General features: G+C 50.4%; 1 protein-coding gene across 1 annotated transcript in view; it reads left to right on the top strand.

Annotated features, from left to right (window-relative positions):
- The window catches only part of PPP1R37 (protein phosphatase 1 regulatory subunit 37), a 111,816-nt gene that overhangs the window by 61,123 nt on the left and 43,642 nt on the right, over positions 1-7,051 (top strand). The gene's annotated exons all lie outside the window — the stretch shown is intronic.

Genomic DNA, 7,051 nt, shown 5'->3' with positions numbered 1-7,051 from the left:
CCATCCTTCCGAGGCCGGTAAAATGAGTCCCCAGCTTGCTAGGGGGAAAGAGTAGATAACTGGGGAAGGCAATGGCAAACCACCCCGTAAAAAGTCTGCCGTGAAAACATCGTGATGCGACGTCACCCCAGAGTTGAAAATGACTGGGGTTTGCACAGGGGACTACTTTTACCTTTGACAGAGCCCCGTGTGCAGAGTGGTAAAGCAGTACTGCGGCCTGAGCTCTCTGCTCACGACCTGAGTTCGATCCTGGCGGAAACTGGGTTCAGGTGGCTGGCTCCAGGTTGACTCAGCCTTCCATCCTTCCGAGGTCGGTAAAATGAGTACCCAGTTTGCTGGGGGGAAAGTGTAGTTCGGGGTGGTCAACGGTAGCTCTCCAGATGTTTTTTGCCTACAACTCCCATCAGCCCCAGTCAACATGGCTGATGACTGGGGCTGATGGGAGTTGTAGGCAAAAAAAATATCTGGAGAGCTTATGTGACATAGAGTGTTGGACTGGATGGGCCATTGGCCTGATCCAACATGGCTTCTCTTCTGTTCTTATGTGACACAAAGTGTTGGACTGGATGGGCCATTGGCCTGATCCAACATGGCTTCTCTTCTGTTCTTATGTGACACAGAGTGTTGGACTGGATGGGCCATTGGCTTGATCCAACATGGCTTCTCTTATGTTCTTATGCGACACAGAGTGTTGGACTGGTTGGGCCATTGGCCTGATCCAACATGGCTTCTCTTATGTTCTTATGTGACACAGAGTGTTGGACTGGATGGGCCATTGGCCTGATCCAACATGGCTTCTCTTATGTTCTTATGTGACACAGAGTGTTGGACTGGATGGGCCATTGGCCATATCCAACATGGCTTCTCTTGTGTTCTTATGTGACACAGAGTGTTGGACTGGATGGGCCATTGGCCTGATCCAACATGGCTTCTCTTATGTTCTTATGTGACACAGAGTGTTGGACTGGTTGGGCCATTGGCCTGATCCAACATGGCTTCTCTTATGTTCTTATGTGACACAGAGTGTTGGACTGGATGGGCCACTGGCCTGATCCAACCTGGTTTCTCTTATGTTCTTATGAAATCAAGCTAGCCTGGGCCATCCAGGTCAAAGCAAGAGACGTATCAACAGAAGCGTAGTGTCCAGATCGTATGAAGAGATGACATCACTTTACTCTGCTCTGGTAAGACCTCACCTGGAGTCTTGTGTTCAGTTTTGGGCACCACATTTTAAGAAGGATGTAGACAAGCTGGAACAGGTCCAGAGGGGGGGCGACGAAGATGGTGAGGGGTCTGGAGACCAAGTCCTATGAAGGAAGGTTGAAGGAGCTGGGCATGTTTAGCCTGGAGAGGAGGTGGCTGAGAGGTGATAGGATCACCATCTTCAAGTACTGGAAGGGCTGTCCTATAGAGGAGGGTGTGGAATTGTTTTCTGTGGCCCCAGAAGGTCGGACCAGAACCAGTGGGTTGAAATAATATCAAAAGAGTTTCCGGCTCAACATTAAGAAGAACTTCCTGACCGTTAGAGCCTGTTCCACTGAGGAACCACTCTAATGGTCAGGAAGTTCTTTCCCAGCTTGTCTATATCCTTCTTAAAATGTGGTGCCCCAAACTCAATACTCCAGGTGCGTTCAGAGCAGAGTAAAGCGATACCATCCTTTCATGTGATCTGGACAATACCCTTCTGTTGATATTGCCCAAAGTTGCATTCAGTAGCTCACAATTTTCATGCCAGCAGCTCAAAAGGACAATTTTTGCTCACAAGACTCTGCAGCTTAGAGGGAACATTGGAGGGAACTAGGCATCGTTCCCTCCCCCCCCCTCCACACCATTGGCAATGAAATGTCCTGGGGCAGCCCCAAGTGAGTAAATGTTTCCCTGGAGGGGGGGCGGAGGAGAAGAAAATGATATTATTGTTGTTGTTGGATTTATATTCCGCCCTCCACTCCAAATCTCAGAGCGGCTCACAATCTCCTTTCCCTTCCCCCCCGCCAACAGACACCCTGTGAGGTGGGTAGGGCTGAGAGGGCTCTCCCAGCAGCTGCCCTTTCAAGGACAGAGTCTCAGAGGGACCTACAATCTCCTTTCCCTTCCTCCCCCCCAACAGACACCCTGTGAGGTGGGTGGGGCTGGAGAGGGCTTTCCCAGCAGCTGCCCTTTCAAGGACAACCTCTGCCAGAGCTATGGCTGACCCAAGGCCATTCCAGCAGGTGCAAGTGGAGGAATCAAACCCGGTTCTCCCAGATCAGAGCCGAGCACTTAACCACTACACCAAACTGGCTCTCTAGAGAGGAGGCCTGCGTTTCCCAGCTTTCTGGAACAAAGATCCATTTGCTCCCGTGCTCCTTTCTCAGCTCGGTTCTGTCAAACAGGAACCCTCCCGAGATGTGTCCCTTGCGGCATTTCTGCCTCACAGGCGCTCGCATTCTTGGAAGGCAGTCACCTCCCCCCCCCCTCCGCCCCGCCATGAACAAAAGGACTGGAAAAAGGGAGGCTCCCCAGAGTAAATAGAGTTTAGCCTCAGTGACTCAGCAGTAAATAAGATCGCTGCCTCTCCATACTGCCTGGGTCTAACATAGCTGATGCGGGTATTTGTCTCCCCTTCGTTGCTAAACACCCCCCCACACACACACACGCGCGCACACACACACTTGGTGGGGAGAGGACTTCAATAGGACTGTTGAGCACCGAAAATCCTCGCTGCGCTAAGAACACATCCAGTGAGTCAGCAGCATCTGTGCAAAATCGCTTTTGTGTAAATTTTAACTACAGCGGGCTTTTTGCTTTGAACCCAGGGTCACTGTAAGTTTTGGGACTTGGACGTTTTCCGGAAGGAGCGCTTAGGCGGTCGGGAAGGAAGAGCGCACAGGGCGCTTGCGTAGCGGAGGACAGAAGGAAGCCACGAGTTCAAATGTCATCCCCACCTTGACTCCGTCAAGCCCCGTAGTTCCCTCTGAGCTGCTGAGTCTTGCGAGCAAAAATTCTACTTTGGTGAGCCACAGGTTTTTAAGTTGCAAGCTCCTGCAGAAATTATTGCGCTCTGGGGATCAGTTTTCCTGAGCAAGGACAAAAATGGGTGAGCCGGGGGCTAAAAACCTGTGAGCTAACTCAGCTTAGAGGGAACATTGATCAAGCCTTAAGGAAGTCATTGTTTTCTCAGCCTCCCCCTCCCCCCCCCCCCCCCCCCCGAACATAAGAATTACTTTTGACCCCAGGTCGCTTAGAAGTATGGAGCACTCTGGAGAACTTTGCAAAAGTATATGCTAAACCCTTCGCACACATCCCGCAACCCTGGCTGGACTACTGTAACATGTATCCACCCCTGACGTAAGAGTTGCCCTTGAAGTCGACACTGGGCTGGAAAGGGGCAGCCAGATCGATGTCTGACATCAGCCACTGGGAAAAAATACAATGCCAATCTAATAGGAACAGCACTGGCCGTCTGTACTCCCCTGAGCTAAATTCGCAGGCCTGGAGCGTGCCTTTAAATCTTACGCTCTGGCCCCCAGCTTACTTAAGGGAGCCAGTTTGGTGTAGTGGTTAAGTGTGTGGACTCTAATCAGGGAGAACTGGGTTTGATTCCCCACTCCTCCACTTGCACTTGCTGGAGTGGCCTTGAGTCAGCCATAGCTCTGGCAGAGGTTGTCCTTGAAAGGGCAGACTCTTATCTGGGAGAACCGGGTTTGATTCTCCCACTCTTCCACTTGCACTTGCTGGAATGGCCTTGGGTTTAGCCAGAGCTCTGGCAGAGGTTGTCTTTGAAAGGGCCGCTGTGAGAATCCTCTCAGCCCCACCCACCTCACAGGGTGTCTGTTGTGGGGGAGGAAGATAAAGGAGATTGTAAACCGCTCTGAGACTCTGAGATTTGGAGTGGAGGGCGGGATATAAACCCAATGTCGTCTTATTATTGCATACCTAGCCTCCCCCATTTCGTAAGGTCCAGTACTGAAATGGCAGATACTCTGGGTATATATATATTTTTTCTTTAGTCCACGCACCCCTCTCCTCCCAAGCTGTGAATCCTGTGTGGTTTGCCAGATTCAGGGTCCACAGCAATGTTCCCTCTAAGCTGCAGAGTCGTGCGATCAAAAATTCTGTGTCGTGAGCCACATAGAATAAACATCAGATGTTGGAGAGTTGAAAGACATTAACTTTGGAGGGAGGGAGGAAGGGAGGGAGGAAGGAAGGAAGGAAGGAAGGAAGGAAGGAAGGAAGGAAGGAAGGAAGGAAGGCGGGAAGGAAGGAAGGCGGGAAGGAGGGAAGGCAGGAGGGAAGGAAGGAAAGAAGGAAGGAAGGAAGGAGGGAAGGCAGGAGGGAGGGAAGGAAGGGAGGGAGGGAGGCGGGAAGGAGGGAAGGAAGGAGGGAAGGCGGGAGGGAAGGAAGGAAGGAAGGAAGGAAAATAGATGGGTGAGGAGGGAGGGAGAGGTGGGAAGAAGGCAACTGTAACTTTAAATGCATTCTCCAAGCTGGCCAACAGGGTGGTGGGGGCTTTGAGAGCCTCACAATATGTGTGAAAGAGCCACATGTGGCTCCCTAGCTGGAGTTTGGCCACCCCCGCTCTAAGGTGTGGAGTCTTGCGAGCAAAAATTCTACTTTGTGAGCTACAGGCATTAAATTTGTGAGCTCCTGCATCAATTAGCTTGCTCCAGGGCCCTTTTTCCTGAGTTGAGACAAAAATGTGTGAGCCGGAGGCTAAAAAAAATTGAGAGCTAGATCACACTAACTCATCTTAGAGGGAACATTGGTCCACGGCCCTATGAAGTGAGGTCTGAAGGCTTCTCTCCTCCCATCTTGTGTTCCTAACACTCTTCTTGGTTTCCGTGCAAGGGTGAGAAAAGTTGGGCCCTGCTCTCTTGGCCAAGGTTAAGAGTCACCTATGAAGCTGCCTTATTCTGATTCCTGAAAGGATTTCATTTCATAAGAACATAAGAGAAGCCCTCTTGGATCAGGCCAATGGCTCCTCCGGTCCAACACTCTGTATCACACAGTGGCCCAAAAAATTATATATATATATCCATATTTTTATCTAACCCCCTCTTGAAACTGGCTATGCTTGTAGCCGCCGCCACCTCCTGTGGCAGTGAATTCCACATGTTAATCACCCTTTGGGTGAAGAAGGACTTCCTTTTATCTGTTTTAACCCGACTGCTCAGCAATGTCATTGAATGCCCACGAGTTCTTGTATTGTGAGAAAGGGAGGAAAGTACTTCTTTCTCCACCTTCTCCATCCCGTGCATAATCTTGTAAACCTCTATCATGTCACCCCGCAGTCAACGTTTCTGCAAGCTAAAGAGCCCCAAGCGTTTTAATCTTTCTTCATAGGGAAAGTGTTCAACCCTTTAATCATTCTAGTTGCCCTTTTCTGGACTTTTCCCAATGCTAGAATATCCTTTTTGAGGTGCGGTGACCACATGTCTACATGTCTGAGCTCCCAGACTCACGAAAGTGTATGCTTTTAGTCTTTTAGTCACTGCTGGTCTTTACTGCTGGTCTTTTTGTTGGGTTTGGTAAAACAGATTAACACAGCTGCCCCTCTGCCTATCACTGAGTTTACCCAGGTCCATGATGTCTACTTGGCAGCAGCTCTCCAAAATCTCAGCGTAGAGGTCTTTTGTCTCACCTCTGCTGCCTGCTCCTTTTGACTGGAGATGAACCTAAGAAAATAAGAGAAGCCATGTTGGATCAGGCCAGTGGCCCATCCAGTCCAACACTTTTGTGTCACATAAGAGAAGCCATGTTGGATCAGGCCAATGGCCCATCCAGTCCAACACTCTGTGTCACATGAGAACATGAGAGAAGCCATGTTGGATCAGGCCAATGGCCCATCCAGTCCAGCACTCTGAGTCACATAAGAGAAGCCCTGTTGGATCAGGCCAATGGCTCCTCCAGTCCAACACTCTGTATCACATAAGAACATAAGAGAAGCCATGTTGGATCAGGCCAGTGGCCCATCCAGTCCAACACTCTGTGTCACATGAGAACATAAGAGAAGCCATGTTGGATCAGGCCAGTGGTCCATCCAGTCCAACACTCTGTGTCACATAAGAACATAAGAGAAGCCATGTTGGATCAGGCCAATGGCCCATCCAGTCCAACACTCTGTGTCACATGAGAACATAAGAGAAGCCATGTTGGATCAGGCCAGTGGCCCATCCAGTCCAACACTCTGTGTCACATAAGAACATAAGAGAAGCCATGTTGGATCAGGCCAATGGCCCATCCAGTCCAACACTCTGTGTCACATGAGAACATAAGAGAAGCCATGTTGGATCAGGCCAATGGCCCATCCAGTCCAACACTCTGTGTCACACAGTGGCCAAAAAACCCCCAAGTGCCATCAGGAGGTCCACCGGTGGGGCCAGAAGCCCTTCCACTGTCCCTCCCCACCCAGCACCAAGAATACAAAGCATCACTTTCCCAGACAGAGAGTTCCAACAATATTCTGTGGCTAACAGTCACCGATGGACCTCTGCTCCATATGCTTATCCAATCCCCTCAGGAGTTGGTGGGCTCTCCTTCTTCGGAGGTTTTCAAACAGAGGCTACATGGCCATCTGACAGCAATGAAGATCCTGTGAATTTAGGGGGAGGTGTTTGTGAGTTTCCTGCATGGTGCAGGGGGCTGAACTACATGACTCTGGAGGTCCCTTCCAACTCTGTAATTCTGTGATTCTAGGTCTTTCATATCAGCTCCTGCCCGGTTTTTTTAGCAGGAGATGCCGGGGATTGAACCTGGGATCTTCTGCATGCCAAACAGAGGCTCTCCCACTGAGCTACAGCTCCATTTTATGGCTTTCCAGGGTCTCAGGCTGAGGACTTTCCCATCACCTCCTGCCTGATCTTTTTAATTGGAGATGCCGGGGATTGAACCTGGGACCTTCTGGTTGCCAGGCAGATGCTCCACCACTGAATCACAGCCCCGCTTCATGGCTTTTCAGGGTCTCAGGCTGAGGGACTTTCCCATCACCTCCTGCCTGGTCCTTTTAATTGGAGATGCCGGGGACTGAACCTGGGATCTTCTGCATGCCAAACAGATGCTCTTCCACTGAGCT

Source organism: Heteronotia binoei, chromosome 17 (assembly GCF_032191835.1).
Source record: "Heteronotia binoei isolate CCM8104 ecotype False Entrance Well chromosome 17, APGP_CSIRO_Hbin_v1, whole genome shotgun sequence".
NCBI lineage: Eukaryota > Metazoa > Chordata > Lepidosauria > Squamata > Gekkonidae > Heteronotia > Heteronotia binoei.
This window is presented reverse-complemented; position numbering and strand designations above follow the sequence as displayed.